We start from the raw sequence: 18,568 nt of genomic DNA on the forward strand, positions 1-18,568 counted from the left end.
CTACCTCAGTCAACACACACACACATGCATGCACGCACGCACGCACGCACGCACACACACCCTATGCTAAAGAAAAGCAAGTTTATTTAAGAGCAAATGTAATGCTCTTAAGACCAGGAAGACACACTGTCCATACATATCAGTCTTCTCAAGCTCTGCTCCCACCCCAGGAATGAAGAAGGTTCATTCCTATCCCTCACAATTTTTCTCCCTATGGGATATGATCTCCCTTCCTTTCCAAATCCAATCATCCATTCCTCAAAGCACAATTTAAGTCTTACCTCCTGAGTCACATTCCTTTTGCAAAGGAAAGGAATAAGATGTTAAGAGGCTGCTGGGAAAAGAGCAGTGATGGTCTTGAAGTCAGGTTGATTTGAGTTTCATTCCTATCTTAGTCATTTACTCATTGTGTGACTCTGGTCAATCCTGGTGGAGGCAGCTAGGTAGTGTAGTAGATAGAGCACCAGTGCAGGAGTCAGGAGGACCTGAGTTCAAATCTCACCTCAGACACTTGACACTCACTAGGTGTGTGTCCTTGAGCAAGTCACTTAACCCCAATTGCCTCATCCTGGGTCGTCTCCAGTCATCCTGATGAATATCTGGTCACTGAATTCAGATGGCTCTGGAGGAGAAGTGAGGCTGGAGATTTGTATAGCCCTCCCTCACTCAAAACAAAGTCAAGTGTAAGACATGCCATTATTTCTCTGATGGCATGGTCTTCTTTGGCAACGAAGGATGAACACACAGACTCTGGTCAAGTCACTAAACATCCTTGAATCTCAGTTTCTCCATATATAAAAGGGGATGATAATGACACCTAGCTCAGAAGGTTATTGTGATAGATAAGTAGAATAGATGAAAGATACATGTACCTTTACACATACATGTATATGCAGTGTATATGTTGGATTGTCTCAAATACATATATAATATCCATATATACATGTGTATTATATGGCATATGTGCCTATATGTTATCACATTGACATATATACACATATATGTTATCTCATTATGTATTGTGTGGATGTGTTGTTGTTCAGTCATTTAACTTTTGTCTGATTCTTCATGACCCCATTTAGGGTTTTCTTGACAAAGATACTGGAATAATTTGCCATTTCCTTCTCCAGTTCATTTTGTGGATGAAGAAACTAAGGCAAACAGTTAAGTGACTTACCCAGGGACACACAGCTAGTAAGTGTCTTGAAGTCAGATTTGAACTCAGGAAGAAGAGTCTTTCTGACTCCAGACCTGGAGCTCTATCCACTGTGTCACTGTGTCACACCTCTCTCTCTCTCTCTCTCTTTTTCTGTGTGTGTGTGTGTAGATATACACACACATATACATACACACACATAGATATGTGTGTATGTATATATGTATATGAGTATGTATTTGTATGTGTTTATATGTGTGTATATGCATGCATAGTGTTTTGCACATCTTCAAGTGCTATATAAATGGTAAGTGTCAGTAATATTGTTATTAGCATTATTTTGCTTGGACCCACAGAACAGGACTACCAACAATGACTACCATTTGTAGAAAGTCAGATTTAGCCTTTGAAACAAAGAATCCTACCAGTTAGACCTGCCCCAAAGTGAAATGGACTGCCTTGGGAGGTAGTAGGATTTCCCCCTTCCCAGTAACCTCTCTCCCTCTGCCAGGGTATGATGATGTCAAATTTTCAGTGAGAGTATTTACACTTCAGAAACTGTCAAACGTCACAAATCAGAGCTTGATTTATTGTTCTGTTGATTTTCTAGACTTAAGAAAGTGATGGAGAAAAAGTTAATAATTCAGATCAAACTTACAAGTGTACCAAGCACACCTCCCTGCCCCCTCCCTGAGCCTCTTATTGAACACTTACCAGTACAGCCCTGGCTCCCCCTCACTAAAACTTGCCAAAGAGAGGTTAAAAGACCATTTGCTGGGTGTCTTCAAGGGGATTCTGACTCAGGTATGAGTAGGAGAAGATGGCCTTGAAGATCCGTTCTATGTCTAAAATTCTGTGGTCTTTCTTTTCCAAATCTTATCAATCCTTCAAGCCCAGCTCAAGTCTCCACTTCTTGCATCCTGATCTCTTTCTTTTCTACTCATACTCAGGACTTTCACAGTATACTTGGTTTTTGTTACCATTCAGTGGTTTTTGAGTTGTGTCCGACTAGACCCTATTTGGAGCTTTCTTGGCAAAGACACTGGAGTGGTTTGCCATTTCCTTCTCCAGTTCATTTTACAGATGAGGAAACTGAGGAAAACAGGGTTAAGTCACTTGACTAGGGTCACACAGCTACTAAATATCTGAAACTGGATTTGAACTCAAGAAGATGAGTTTTCCTGACTTCAGGCCTGGCACTCTACCCACTGCATCATGTAGTTGCCCTCATAGTGCACTTAGCACTCACTTGTTTCTTGTGTTGTGTGTTTGTTAAGTGTGCCTTCCCTACTAGATGATAAGCTTCTGAAAGGCTCTCAAATGTCACACAGAGTCTAGCAAAGTGCCAGAAGATAAACACTTGTTGATCCTGATTTAGCTCAGATAATATGACTAGACTCTTTTTTCAGAAAAGAAAAAAGAAGTACAGAGAGGTCAAATAATAAATTTCTTAAGGTCACTTAGCTGGCACCCTGGAACAAACCCTAATCTAGAAGCCAAGATGGGACAATTCCCAATTCTTTTCATTATATTACATTATCTGTTTAATGAAGCAAATATGGATCTGTCCATGTAGTACAAAACTGAGGCAGGTGACACCTAGAAGTTATTTTTTAAGCAGCAAGGAACAAACTTAGGAGATCAACCTAGTGTTTGACCTTTGAGTTATAGAGGCCCATTTTGTCTTAACGTCACAGTCAGGAAGAGTCAGACACAGTTGAAACAACTCAACAAAAATATATATTTGAACTAGCTATGGATAGAATGGAAAACATGACAAATATAATAAAATGTCTATGTATGCATAATATGTATATATATGTATATATATATTATTATTAGGCTAAAAAGTAGTAGAATTAAAATCTATTAGAGCTAATAGGGATCTAAGAGGTCACCAAGTTCAACCCTCATATTTTACAGATGAAGAGAGTGAACCTTAAACCAAGACCCAATCTAAAATGGCACAACTTATGGTATAGCCAAGACTACAGCCTATATCTTCTTATTCTCATCCAAGGCTCTATTATAGTACTGATATGGAAGCAATTCAGTTTCCTCGCGTGGTGCTGGTAGACTGTCCACATTTCACACATTTACAATAATCAGGTCAGCACAATGGTTCTGTAGACCTTCAGTTTGGTAGTCAGTCTAATAAAAGGTACTGTGCTCTATCAGCAAAGCAGAATTGTAACAGCACAAAAGAAATGCAGGATGTGCAAATTTAGAGTATCCACCCCAAATGTTCACACAGACTATCTGTACCCAACTTGTGGTAGAGCATTCTGAGCTCATATTGGTCTGATCAGCCACAGTCATACACACTGAAACTTCACTTTATCCTGGTGATGTCACCTTGGGTCCTCTTCAAGAATGAAGGACAACAACCAACCAACCAATCATAGTACTGATATCTTAATTAACATTCTCTCCAAAACACCTCATCTGAACGAAGCTAACTTCTAGACAAAGCCAATTTTAGTACACAGACTAAATGCAGCCCCCATCGTGATCCTACTGATGGAAGAATTAAATGATACATTGGTTAAAGCTGGAGAGAGTTTTACCACTCTTCCAAACAGCAACGTTAGTCTAGAAAGAAAAAAAAACATCACGGAGGGCAATGCCATCTGCATTCACACCCATAGAATAACCCCCAAACATCTCTCTACTCTGAAAGGGACAAGTGACAAGTGAGAACAATCAAAAAAACATTTTGATTTTCCATTTGTACTCTGTTTTCCATTCCATCCACAGTTAATTCCCCATCACTAAATAAATCTGAATAATATCAGAGATCTATTTGAGAATGTCCTGCCACATGACAGTTTATGAAACATCATCGTGTTCTCTATAATTATTTTTAACTGCAGGCTCAACAGGCAGAAATATTGGCTTATCTCCTCCCTCCCAGGTTCCTGAAAGACAAAACATAGCAATTACTGTTAAAGGAAAGAATTACAAAAATCATGCATCTTTAATGAAAGACACAGGAATAGAAATATTATTATATAGCTCAGCTGGTTCCCAGTTTCTTTCTTCTGTGGTCCTGCCATTCCAGTAATTCTAGTAAAGTAGAAGTAGCCCCAGATTGTGAATTAGAAAACCTGAATTCTAGTCCCAAATCTGCCATTAGCTTGTTTTGCGACCTTAGCCAATATCAGCTGACCTTTCTAGAGAGAAGCAACATGGTGTCTTGATAAGGGTGATACACCTACATGTATAATAAGGAGGATTCAGAGAGAACTAGCATTTCTGGTATGAGGACTTGCTGAGCACTTTTCAGAGCTGCTCATATACCTTTGGTGTCCTCCTGTCACCCAACTCTCACCTGTAGTTCCAAGAAGCCATAGAACACACAGCAGTCACACCTTGGTAAAATCATCTCTGCAGATGGGCTTAACCAGGTTGAGGGTAACTGACAGAACTGAGTTAGAAGAGTGTCTACCCCAAGTCTGCGATGACTTCCTCTGGCAGAATGGGTAGATAAGAATAATTCATTCCAACAATAATGCAGGCAACTGAAACAGGCATTGTAGAGAGCTTAAAGCTTGAACAGACATGGAAAATGCCAAGGTAATCCACTGCATCCCAGGCCATTGTCAGCAGTTGGTCTGACTTTTGTCTTGCCTCTGGACTTCAATGATCCTAGGAGAGAGACAGACGTCTTTGTGAAACCCTACCTCACTTAAACCCAATTCAACCACAAATCAAGACAACATTCGTCCTCTTCAAAAATGAAAGACCAAGAACAATTCCTGGAATCAGGACAGAGATGGGAATTCAAATATTATCTCTGATACTTACTAGCTTTGTGACCACAGGCAAATCACTGAAACTTCCAACATCTTGTCTGTAAAATATAATATTTTTATGAGTATAAAATAATGTATGCAGCATGCCCCATATATAAAATATATAACACCTTTTAGTGTCAACAATCATTTATTAAGTGCTTACTGTGTGCTAGGAACTATACTAAGCAACATAAATATAAGACAATAAAAAGAAAAGAAAAACAATCTCTTCTTTCAAGGAGTTACATTCACATAGAGCAAGACAACACATAAAAGAGACATGGAAAGGGGAAAGGAGTGAGAAGGTACTAGAGGCATAGTGACAAAGTCAAGAGCAGAGCTAGGAGAGGATAAAGGATGGCTGGCCTGGGCTCTTTCTCAAAATGGAGGCTCCAGGGGCACCTCACACTAATGGGAAGAGAGAGGGGTTCCATGTAAATGCCAGTTTTTATTGTCCAAGAACAAAGAGTTGATCATCCCATCTATCCTCATTGGACCACATCTAGAATTTGTGTTTAGTTCTGGGTGCCACATTTTAGAAAAGTTGTTGTTGTTCTTTCTTCGGTTGTGTCCAATTCTTTGTGACCTCATTTGGGGTTTTCTTGGCAAAGTTACCAGAGTGGTTTTCCATTTCCTTCTCCAGTTCATTTTACAGATGAGGAAACTGAGGCAAACAGGGCTAAGTAACTTGCCCCTAGGTCATGCAGCTACTGGATTTGAACTTCAGAAGAGGAGTCTTCCTGACTCCAGGCCTAGTGCTCTATCCACTTCTAAACCTAGCTGCCCCTTTGGGGGGCACTCTACCCCATATAGAATGTAAAGTCATTGTGAGTACAGATTGCCTCATTCTTTATATTTGTATCCTTACTACCTAGCACAGAGCCTAGCACATAATAGCTGAGTCACTGATTGATTAATTGATTAAGAGTGTCCAGAGGAGAGCAATTAGGATGGTTAAAGGATTTGATTTCCTTCAGAAAAGAAACTGGCGTAAAGAACTATAAATATTTAGCCTGGAGAAAAGAGAATTTAATGGAGACATGATAGCTGTCTTCAAGTGTTTGAAAGGGTATGAAAGGGAAGAGGAATTATATTTATTTTTAAATGAGGTCACCAAGAGTCAGCCATCACTGAAAAACAACTCAGCAACAACAAAGTACTCAGTGTTCCACACCTGAAAGAGGGTTAGAGTCGCTGAGAGCTTGAGAGTCAAGAAATCCTGCTCTTCTAGCTTCTGGTATCAAGAGAACATTCATAGTTCCAAACTTGCTTCAGGTCCCTGAAGGGAAAAAAATACCCTGAAAAGGAACCAGCACATCTATCATGTCAGCTTCTTCTCAGAATCTTTTTCTCCCTTCAAGGACCTGAGAAGTATTTGTAACTGTCATTCTTCTCTCTCAAAGCTAAAAGCTAGACGACCAGGATCGCTGGGCTCTCTAAATACTCAGAAACTCTAATCCTCCTGCAGGTGTGGAACTGAGTAATTAACTAATCTCCACAAAAAAGGAGAGTCTTATGCAAATGGTAGACTTTGAGCCATGGGTTACATATTAAAAAATATTGTCTTTCCCTTCTAATTAGACTAGACAGCTTCTGAGGTCTCTTCTAACTCTCAGATTCTGTGACATAGTGCAATGGCTATCTCCATAGAGATAGATAGAAAGATGATAGATAGATAGATAGATAGATAGATAGATAGATAGATAGATAGATAGATAGACAGATAAAGAGGAGGTAACTTGTTGGCTCTTTCACAGACTCCTGTGAAATGAAATGAGGTGATATCACCCAATTTCATTTTCATAACAGCCTATGAAGTAGAGCCTAGAGTTACCTCAATTTTGCATATTAAAGAAGTAGAGGTTCAGAGTCATTAAATGGTCACACAATTTGTGTCAGAGGTGGAATTTAAACCTAGGTCTCTTCTGATTCCAAGGACAGCACATTTCCCACTATCCCACTTTGCCTTTCTTGATCACTTTACTTCTATGAACGTTGGTTTCTTCCTCTGTAAGAGGGTTAGACTAGACAATCTCTATGATCCTGTCCAGCTCTCAGATTTTTTGATTCTCCTACTCTCATGAATACTTAACATTCATTTAAAGGATGTTAATATTGATGAATAATCAATCAACAAGTATTTATTAAGCCCCTACTATATGCCAAGCACTGTAGAAAGGTTGAGTTTCCGGAATTTGGGTCTCAGAGCTCTATGTTATTTCTTTACTAAATCCAGAATAAAAGTGGAAAATTTGGCATAGATTCTCAAAGTCACAGTTTCGACCAATAAAGACACGGGTAAGGGGGGAGGTAAAAGTTTCATCTATGGAATGCTAAGACATGTCCTACTATGCCACATTTTTTTCCAACAGATGTTCTGTGTAAGATGAATTTTATAAATCATATTATATTTTTAAATGCAGCAGGAGAGCTAACACTATGAAACAATCCTAGGGTGAATCCTTCTGTAAAGAAACCTAGTGTAGAGCATATGCTCACTGTCTCATGTTTTAGGTTTTGTAAATTCCAGTTTTCATATTTTAGGTTTTCTTAAAGTATAGATGTATAAGTGTAGTTGAAATGAAAGGGAAAGGGGAAAGGGAGACAGATTCATAGAATGATGAAATTTTAGAAATGAAAAAACCTAGAATATCATCTAATCTTATCCTCTCATTTTACAGATGAGGAAAGTGGAGGCTAGGAAGTCCGCAGTACAGTTCTAGACTCAGGAGACCTGGGGTAGTATATAAGCTCTAACCCTGACTAGGTGGGTGAGCTTGAATTAGTTACATATACCCTTAACTTCAGTTTACCCAGTAGTAAAATATGAAGTATACTTATACTAAAAACTTCAGAGAGTTGTTATGAGGTAAACCTTAAGGAGCTATAGAAGTATAAATTATCACCATCATTATCATCATGATTATTATTCTCTAGGTCACATCACATCTTTATTCCTTCCTCTAATTTGCAGATAATTATGACCTTTACTCTTAGCCATTGATGATGGGAGTACATACTGCAACTTGTTTTGAAATAATTCCCATATTCAATTCAATCCCATTCAATGAACATTTATTAAGCACTTATAATTCATTGTGCTAGGAAATGAGGTAAAAAAAAAAAAGAAATAGAATTCTCAATGAATAACATTCTGCTGGGGGATGGATGGAAGGAAGAAAAGAAGGAAGGAACAAAGGAAGGAAAGAACAAATTTAGAGCATTCATATGGTGGCTGATAATTTTAATTTCTTCTTTTTAAAATTGATTATTTATATTCTTTTACCACATTTGCTGGGAAATAGCTCTTATGCATTTATATCAATTTCCTATATGTCTTGAAATCAGACCTGTAAGAGAGATATTCGCTGCAAATATTTTCCCAGCTGTTTCTCTTCTAATTCTACTTATATTGATTGCACTCATGGAAAAGATTTTCAATTTTGTGCAATCAAAATTGTCCATTTTATCTTCTATGATCATCTCTCTCCCTTTTCAGCTAAGAATTCTCCCCTAACCATGATTGTACAAAGTGTCTCCTTTGCAGCTTTTTCTTTTTTTTTAAATGATACAAATTTTTGTTTTCAGGTCGTATTCATTTGGAGCTTGTTGTAGAGGCCATGAAATATCAGTCTAAACGAAATTTTGACCAGACTGCATTTTGATCAAACTAATTTTCCCACAGTGTCTGCTTTATTAGGGAGTTGTTAGCCCAGTAGTTGATGTCCCTGGGGTTATCAAATACTAGGCTGCTCAGTTCAGTTGTTTCTAGGTCTTGCTTACCTAATCTGTCCAATTGATCAATTTTTCTATTTTTTAACAAGTACCAAATAGTTCTGATGATTCCTGCCTTTGTGGCATAATTTGAGGACTCATAATTATAGGCCTCCTTTTTTCCTCCTTTTTTCATTAATTCTCTTGAGATTCTTGACCTTTTGTTCCACCAGATGAATTTTGTTACTATTTTATCTAGCTCTTTAAAGTAACTGCCTTTTGGCTTAATTGGCATTGGTTTCATTAGTAATTTATGAAAAGGCAGATGATTTTTGTGGGTTTTGATTAATTTATTCATTGGATATCTAGGATTCTCCAACTAGACTACCATCACTTTATCCACAACTAGAGATGATTCTGTCTCTTTTGTTTTTGCTTATTCCTTCAATTTCAGAAAACTTAAGTAAATTGAGTGGATATTTACCAAAAAAAAATACAAAATACCCAAATTAACAAAATTAAAGTAGAGAATTTAAACAAACCAATTTCAGAAGCAAAAAGGGAACAAGTCAAAAATAAAATCCCCAAAGGGCAGGGGTAATAAGGGGGAGGGGAAGGAAAAAGGGTGGAATCCAAACCTGAATGGACTTGAAAATAAATTCTGAACTCCCATATTTCATCAATTGTTTACAAATCAACTTAGAAAGAGTCTGATAAGGTTCCTTCTGTGAGATAAATACGATCCTGGTACCCAAACAGGGAGAGCACGTCTGCGCCCCAAAATGTCTAACAACTTCCTCTGCTTCTTTACCTGTTGAAGATACATCTTTTTCATTTTTGTTTTAATAATTAGGGCTTTCTCTGTCTTTTATTGAAAAGATTCAAAATAACATGATTAATCTATTGTATTAACTTTCCCGCCAAAACAACCAGTTTATTTTTATCAACCTAACAATTCTGTAGTTTTTCCGATTTTTTTTTTGCTTGTTTTTTGCTTTTTTTGTTGATTTTTTAGTGTTTTAGTTGTTGATTCAATATGCTGATCTCTTCTTCCAAAGAACTATAGATTTAGAGCTATAAAGGACCTTCACTGTTTAAAGTATTTTGCAACACAAATTTCCCCAAAGCATTTTTTGACTCCATGTCGAATGTTTTACTCTGTTACCTCATGACTTTTTTAACCAAAATTATATATTTCTATGATCTGTTCTATCACTGACTATTTAAGATTATGCTATCTCATCTGAATCTGAAAGCTTTTATTCAAATTACCCTTATTGATTACAATTGTTATTACGCTGTATTCTGTAAAGGATATGTTTAATATTTCTACCTTTCTACATTTGTCTACAAGTTCTTTTTGCCCTAAGATATGGTCAATTTTTGCAAAACTGCCATCCAGATTTAAGAAATATATATACTCCTCATCATTCCCATTAAGTAATCATCAGAGGTCTATCATACTTTTTTTTTTTTACTAAAAGTGTGTTTAATTTTCAGTTCAGTCAAGGTACTGTATAATGGCTACTGTTACAGTTCCATCTGCAGAATATTAATGTTGTTAGCATTATCTTTTTGAAAACCAAATAATAAAATTAATCAAACTAGGTCCCTTTGGTGGTAATAAGTGCTTCTGGATTTGTTCAGTAGGTCAAGCATCCTTTACAAATATTTCTTGGCTGTTAGTTCCTGTTTATACTTTCATATACAAAAGAGCTGAGAGCTTCCTGCAGCACCAACAAAAAAGTTAACTGCAAATGGACTTCAGTTTTTAGAAATAATAACAAGGGAGTATCTTGACCAAATTAACCCTGTAGCCATTAATGCAGTAGATTGTGTTGTGCTGAGTTTTTCTGCAGGCCTGGCCATGTCAGCCAATCCCCAGCACAAACCAACTACCATTTCATAATTGGTGCCCAGAAAAACACAGTTCTAGGACCTGCTGGGTGGTTGTTGAAGATCCTCAGCTTTGGGGGCAACATCAGCTCCACCTAGTCAAGCATGTGGTGGTAGGTAGCCCACAGGCCTCAGACTCCATGTGCTCCCACTCCCCTGGCTGGCCAAGGGCAGCTCGTAACCTTTCCCTGCCTCAGTCACCAGCTTCCTCCCTTTATTTTTCTTAAATTGTTTGCAAGGCCTTAACATTTTTTCTTATTTTTCCATTAAATTTGTCTAGATCTGATAGGGGATATTGAAGTCCCCAACTATTATGGTTTTAATGTTTCTTTCTCCCTGCATGTTGGTAGTTTTTTTTCTTTAAATCTATGAACATTAGACCATTTGTTGCATATATTCAGTATTGTTATTATTTCATTATCTATAATGACTTTACAAATAAGGCAGCTTTAAAGCTTATCTCTTTTAGCCATGTCTATTCTTACTATAGTCTTCTCTGAGATCATGACCTTAGCTTTTGCAGATTCAACCAAGACTGCAGAATCAACCATATAAGCATTTGATGGTTATTTAGGCTTTTTTTTTTTAAGTTCTTTAGTCTTATGTACTTTCCTAGGTTTCTCTTATATCTTTCATCATTTAGGTATTTTTTGAATCCTTCAAATTTGTTTTACCTTCTTACTTCTCTCATGTCTTCTGTATTTGTATTTCAAAGATTCTATCCACCTTTGATTTTCACAATAATAATCAGAAGTTCTCAATTCTATTAAATTTCCATTTCTTTTTAACCTGTGCAATCATATTCAAATTCTCAGGACAGGCTATTTTTGCCTTTTGATATATCACATTCTAAGTCTTCCTTTTCTTTTTTCATACCTGCCGTGTGATACTGACATTAGCAGTTTTATATTTTATCTTTCTTTCAGACTGTTTGCTGTACTTTTTTTTTTGTTTTGACTTAGAAGCCCCGGACTTTTACAAATACATTTCTGGGTGTGTTTAAATTGTTGTTATTGTTTCTAATTAGATAATGATCTGTGGGTCCTATTTTAACTTTTCTCTCTGTTTCTAGTAGCTCTGGGACATTTTTAATTTCTTGAAATATGATATACAAGAGTTTTTAATTATTTGTTTATTTTATTATGGTTTTCAGAGAACCCAATGATTCTTAAATTAATTCTGTCTTCCAGGTTGACTGCTTTTGATAGTATATTCTTCATAGTTTCTCCTAATGCTTTTCAATCTTTTGACTTTATTCCAATACTTATTACATCATTTAAATTTTTTAATTGTTTATTTTATTCTATTTTTCAGAGTGCCTACTATTTAGGCAAAGTCTTTCAGCTTCTATTCCAAGTTACTTGGTTGCATTTCAAGTTTTTACTTAAGAGCTCCAATTTCATGATTTATCTCCTTCCTTCCATTACTTCTATCTGCTCTTGGGGCCCTTGTGACCAATCTATTAATTTCTCAAGGGTTCCACTTCTAATTATTAGGAATTTTTTTATTCCAGAATTTTATCTTGAGCTGCTCAACCCACAACATTTTGTATTTTGTCATGTTTTTGCTCTATGCTTTTTGCTTTTTGTCTTCAACTTTTTCACTAGAGATGACTGCTCTAAGTTTTCCTCCTCACTGTTTCTTTCATCTTCTCTTGGCTTTGCAGTTGTGGGAGTTATTACCACTCTAGTCCTTCTATGCTATACCTGGGGTGGGAGTAGAGGCCCTGAAAGCAACCACACTGAACTCTCCGCCCCCCACCTTAAATATGGTAGCCAGCATGCCTAAGCAGTCATAGTTTCTTGGCTCTACCCCTCTAATAGATTTATTATGTGATTTCAAGGTTCAATTCTAGGTGAGTCCCTGGGCCTCTCTAATCTCTCTGCCATGCTTTCTCTGAGCTTAGATCATGGTAACCTTCAGGATATACTTCCATAACAGTGTGGTGGAACAGGACACTGAGCCAGAGCCAGCTCCCATCTTATTCTCTCTCACAGACTTTTGGGAACTGCCCAACCTATGCCTTAAGTTGTCCCACAGTCTAGGAGAGAGCATCTAAGTCCATCTTGTGACCCTTGCCATAAGTCAAAGAAAATGGTCAGGCCTCGATCCTACTCACTAGCACATCCATAGACAGATTAGAGGAGCTGAAAATGAAGGATAAGGACCTTGAGGAAGGGATTTTGTTCTCTAACTGATGCCCTCCCACAATTCTGGATGAGGCTGAAGAAAGACTGACTCAGATTTAGAAATTATAGTGTTATTTGTTGATAGTGGAAGTTTTAAATTGTTGTTATTGCTGTGGTTTTTATTCTCATTCTCTCTCTCTGTTTCTCTCTCCCTCCCTCCCTCATAATAATAATACCTAGTATATACATACATATATACATATGTGTATATATTACATATATACGTATTTCTATACATATGTGTTTCTATACATGTATGCATAATGTTTCTTATGTGCCAGGCACTTCACAAATACTATCCCTCAAAACAATCCTGGGAGGTAAATACTATTATTGTGCCCATTTTACAGATGAAGAAACTGAGGTAGACAAAGATTAGGTGATTTGCCCAAGGTAACACAGCTAGTAAGTATCTGAGGCTGGATTTAAACTCAAATCTTCCTGACTCCAGGCCCAACAGTCTATTTACTACACCTGCTCTCCTCACCTGTCTGACTTTCTCCTTCTATGAACTATGAAGTACCCCAAAGTTGAAAAATCAATATTGCAGGTGACCTGAAGGGCAAGGTAAAACCATATAAAATGTGTGAGTAGATTAAAACATATTACCAAGAATGACTTTTGTATAAGAAATTGCTTAAAATGGGGGGGTGGGGGTGGAGCCAAGGTGACACAGTAAAAGCAGGGATCTTCTTGAGATCTCTCTTAAAACCCATCCAAATACCTCTAAAAATGACTCTAAACAAATTCTCCAGAACCTACAAAATGACAAAGTGAAACAAATCTCCAGCCCCAGAGAGCCTAGAGGGTCAACAGGAGACATCTGTCACATCAGCCTGGGAACAGAATAGAGCAGAGAACAGTCCTAGAATGTGTGGATGGGGTCAGAGTGGATCTCAGGGGTCTGAACTGCTGGCAGCTGTGGTGATTTCCAGACTTCTCAACCCACAAATGCCAAAGACAGCACAGAAGGTCAGTGGAGAACTCTGCGGGACCTGGTCTGACTGGGGTCCAGCCCCAGCCCCAGGGTGGAGGAGGAAAAGGTGCTGATGCTGGCGGTGGCTGTGAAGGCTGAGGCAGCTGCTTCTGGAGCTCTGGGCCAACAGAGAGTGGGGGATTAAATGGCTGATACAAAACCCCTGAAGCCTGGGATAATACCCCCACCCCCACTCCCATGAGAAGCAGACTCCTACCTGGACAAAGAGTTACAAAGTCAAGTATTTGACTGGGATCATGAGCAAACAGCATAAAAAAACTTAGACTATAGAATCATACTTTGGTGACAAAGAAGATCAAAACATACAACCAGAAGAAAATAAAGTCAAAGCTCCTACATCAAAAGCATCCAAGAATAATACGGATTGGTTACAGACCATGGAAGAGTGCAAAAAGGATTTTGAAAATCAAGTAAGAGAAGTAGAATAAAAATTGGAAAAAGAAATAAGAGTGATACACAAAAATCATGAAAAATGAGTCAATAATTTGGTAGGGAGACAAAAAAATAATACTAAAGAAAATAACACTTTAAAAAATAGACTAACCTTATTAGTTAGGCAATAATTAACTAATTATTAGTTATTAATAATAATAACGGCAAAAGAGGTACAAAAAGCTAATGACAAGAATACCTTAAAAAGTAAGATTGGACAAATAGAAAAGGAGATTCAAAAACTCACTGAAGAAAATAATTCCTTCAAAATCAGAATGGAGCAAATGGAAGCTAATGACTTCATGAGAATTCAAGAAAGAATGAATGAATGAAAGAATGAAAAATAGAAGACAATGTCAAATATTTCAATGGAAAAACCACTGACCTGGAAAACAGATTCAGGAAAGACAATTTTAAAATTATGGGACTACCTGAAAGCCATGATCAAAAAAGAGCCTAGACATTGTTTTTCAGGAGATTATCAAGAAAAACTGCCCTGATATTCTAAAACCAGGGGATAAAATAGAAATTTAAAGAATACACTGATCATCTCTTGAGAGATATAACAAAAGAAAAACTCCTAGAAATACTGTAGCCAAATTCCAGAGTTCCCAGGTTAAGGTGAAAATAATCTAAGCAGCCAGAAAGAAATAATTTGAGTATCATGGAAACACAATCGGGATACCACAAGATCTAGAAGCTTCTGCATTAAGGGATAGAAGGACTTGGAATGTGATATTTCAGAGGTCAGAGGAGCTAGGATTAAAATCAAGAATCACCTACCCAGCAAAACTGAGTATAATCCTTTAGGGGAAAAAATGGAATTTCAATGAAATAGAGAACTTTCAAGCATTCTTGTTGAGAAAACCAGAGCTGAAGAGAAAATTTGACTTTCAGATGCACAAATCAAGAGAAGCATGAAAAGGTAAACAGGAAAGACAAAACATGAGGGACTTTTAAAAGTTGAACTGTTTACATTCCTACATGGAAAGATGTTATTTGTAATGAGGCCTTTCTCAGTATTAGGGTAGTTGGAGGAGATAGATAGATAGATAGATAGATAGATAGATAGATAGATAGATAGATAGATAGATAGATAGATAAATAGATAGACAGACAGACAGACAGACAGACAGGCAGGCAGGCAGGCAGAAATAGAGATAGAGAGATAGATGGCACAGGGTGAGTTGAATAAGAAGGGATGATATCTAAAAAATAAAATTAAGGGGTTAGAGAAGAATATTTTGGGAGAAGGAAAAAGGGAAAGATTGAATGGGGTAAACTATTTCACATAAAAGAGGCAAGAAAGTTTCACAGTGGAAGGAAAGAGGGGGGAACAGAGAGGGAATGAGTAAACCTTACTCTCATTGGACTTGGCTTAATGAGGGAATAACAAACTCTCAATTGAATATTTTATTCTACAGGAAAGTAAGGAGGAAGAGGATGGGGTGGAATGATAGAAGGGAGAGCAGATTAGGGAAGGGGGTAGTCAGAAGCAAATACTTTTGAAAAGGGACAGAGTCAAAGTTGAAAATGGAATAAGTGGGGAGCAGGATAGAATGGAGGGAAATATAGTTAGTCTTACACAATATGACTATTATGGAAGTTTTTTGCATAGTTAGACATGTATAGCCTATATTGAATTGCCTGCCTTCTCAACGGGGGTGGGTAGGGAAGGAAGAAGGAAGAGAATTGGGAACTCATAGTTTCAAAAACAAATGTTAAGAAATATTTTCACATGCAACTGGAAATAAGATGTACAGACAATGGGGTATAGAAATCTATCTTTCCCTGCAAGAAAATAAGGAGGTAGGGGATGAAAGCAGGGGTGATAAAAGGGAGAGCAGACTGGGGGAAGGAATAATCAGAATGCATACCATACTGAAGTGGGGGGAAGGAAGAGATGGGGAGAAAATCTGGAACTCAAATCCTATGGAAATGAATGTTAAAAACTAAAAAAAAAAATTAATTACTTTTTTAAAAAGAAAAAAATAAAATTCTTTTCAAAGTGAAAAAAAAGAAATTGCCTAAAATGCATCTTCATGAACTTATATGATCAAAAAAGGAAATACATCAGAATTAATGGATTAATTCCTAGACTTAAAAGTAGGAAAACTTGAATTCAAATCCATCTTCTGACCTTTACTAGATATGTGACAGTGGGCAAGTCAAATAAACCTGTCAGTTTCAATTTCCTCATATACAAAATGGGGAAAATAATAGCAACTAGTCCCCAGGATGTTGAAGATCAAGTGAACTAATATTTATAAAGGACTTTGCAAACCTTTAAATAGTATATAAATGTTAGCCACATCTTATGTATTGATAGATGACAGGTAGACAAACCAAAGTGTTCTAATGGTATCTATGAAACATTAAAGGACCCAGACAAAGGCCTCCAGTTTGTTGGGCAGACTCTCTACAGAGGATTGTAGGAGAACAAGAACAAGAATTTCAGTGTTTGAGAGGGCATAGTTGGACTATGAGGTGTCCTGGTGGAGGCAATAGCTATATCAATAAGATCCAGAGGAATGGTCATAGTAGGGATACTGAGCAAACATGCATCAGAGGCAGGAATAGAACAGGTCTCCTGACTCTTAGCCCAATACTTTTTGACCACATGTAGGCAAAAATATAATTTTAAAAACTCTAATGCATTTAGATATAGTCAAAGCACTTATATGACAATCACCAAATTTCATTTAACTGGTATTTGGGTGAAAATGAAAGGAATAAGAAAATTCAAATATTTCTTTTCAACAAAATTCAAAGCTTCCTCAATCATTTGGAGACAAAAAAAAAAAAGTAATAGCCTCTGTGGACAGAAGACACTGAAAAGTAACTTTCTCCAACTCAAAAATTAAGCTAATATTTCCATGTAATTGACTGTCTACCCTAGCCTTTCCTGTTTAGAGCTTTCATTAGCTCACAAAGTGTTCCAGAGAAGAAATATATCTTAGTTTTCTTCACAAAAAGGAGAAAATGTTATTGCTATAAAGAATTATGGATGAGAGAAATTGCTAGGTATTTTTAAAGTATATTTCACTCTACCTTGCTGCATGCAAAAGACTGGCAGAATATTCTACCATAATTATGGATTACTACAGCAGCTTGGGTGTCAGTGGTGCCCATTGTTGCAAACCTTTCACAAATCCCATGTGCTCCAATATTACATCACCCACAGGAAAAAAAAAAGAAAAGAAAAGGAGCTAATTGCATTGCATATTTATACTTCTCTTGTTCCTGCTCCATTATCGGCATAATTCCCCCATCGGTTTTAATTAGCCCAATCGGGGGGGAAAAAGAAAATGTAAGCAATTTCACACAAATCTGGGGTTTGCTACTACCACAGAATTTTTCTGTCTTTGCCCAGCAATGTTTATCTCCAATTTCTAAAGAAAAAATATGTTCTCTTCTTCCTCCTCGTTTTCCTCCTACTCCTTCTTCCTCTTCTCCTCCTACTACTTCCTCCTCTTCTCCTCCTCCTTGTCCTTTCTTTCTGTCTTTCTCCTCTCTCTGTCTCTGTCTGTCTGTCTGTATCTCTCTCTCTCTGTCATCTTCCGTCTTTGTCTCTGTCTTGTAAATACACACACACACACACACACACACACACATACACACAAACACACTCCTTCACTCTGTTTAATGTGATTTTAACCAAAGAATGAATGATAGAATTTTAAAGCTAGAAATGACCTTAGGAACACCTAGCACAACCCCGAGAAAAAGAGACAGTAATTAAAAACAGAGACAGTTACATAATTTGGTCAAACAGAAGAGCCAGAGCTAGTATGTCCAGTACGTGCTATCAAACGATAAATGACTTTCCAGTCTTTTCATCTGTATGCTCAATAGAGCTCAGACAGAAACAGTCTTGGAACAAGTTGATATCTCGCTAGTATTCTTTAATGTTTCATGTTCAGTTAACAGTTGCATGGGGAGATAAAATGATTATTATTCCTCTTGTTTATATTATTGTTATCATCATCTTCCAGGACTCTTTCCACTATATTACATTTTTGCATTTTCCTAGGGGAAAAATTCATTTTAAATACAATTTTTGTTTAACGTCCCAGTGATTGTCACAACAATAACATCCAATAACTTTGGTGACCCTTTCTGGTCTGACTTTTCTCTTACTCAGAGTCCTTACCTGTTCATACTCTTACAAACTATGCTGAATTATTACTTTTGGGGAAGGCTTTTTCCTCCTAAGGGATTATACCAACGGGGAGAAGTGGGGTAACAGGCAAGGAAATGGATTTAATTACATCAGCTACTCATCGGGACTTAAAAGTTTATTAATTTTAAGCCAATTATTAACTCTAAAACCTTTTCTTAAGATAAGAGAGCACTGTCCTAATCTCTTCTTTTTCCCCATCTCCTC

At 37.1% G+C, this 18,568-nt stretch overlaps 1 long non-coding RNA gene across 9 annotated transcripts in view; it reads right to left on the reverse strand.

Moving 5' to 3' along the window:
- Positions 1–18,568, reverse strand: part of LOC140506244 (uncharacterized) — a 444,115-nt gene that overhangs the window by 237,978 nt on the left and 187,569 nt on the right. For all 9 annotated transcript variants that reach the window (XR_011967829.1, XR_011967830.1, XR_011967833.1 and 6 more), the window contains 2 exons: positions 4,964–5,009; positions 4,488–4,804 (listed from right to left, as the gene is read on the reverse strand). This is a non-coding gene — a long non-coding RNA (uncharacterized lncRNA). The remainder of the gene's footprint in view (positions 1–4,487; positions 4,805–4,963; positions 5,010–18,568) is intronic.

The sequence above is a fragment of the Notamacropus eugenii genome, chromosome 5, assembly GCF_028372415.1.
Source record: "Notamacropus eugenii isolate mMacEug1 chromosome 5, mMacEug1.pri_v2, whole genome shotgun sequence".
NCBI classification, from domain to species: domain Eukaryota; kingdom Metazoa; phylum Chordata; class Mammalia; order Diprotodontia; family Macropodidae; genus Notamacropus; species Notamacropus eugenii.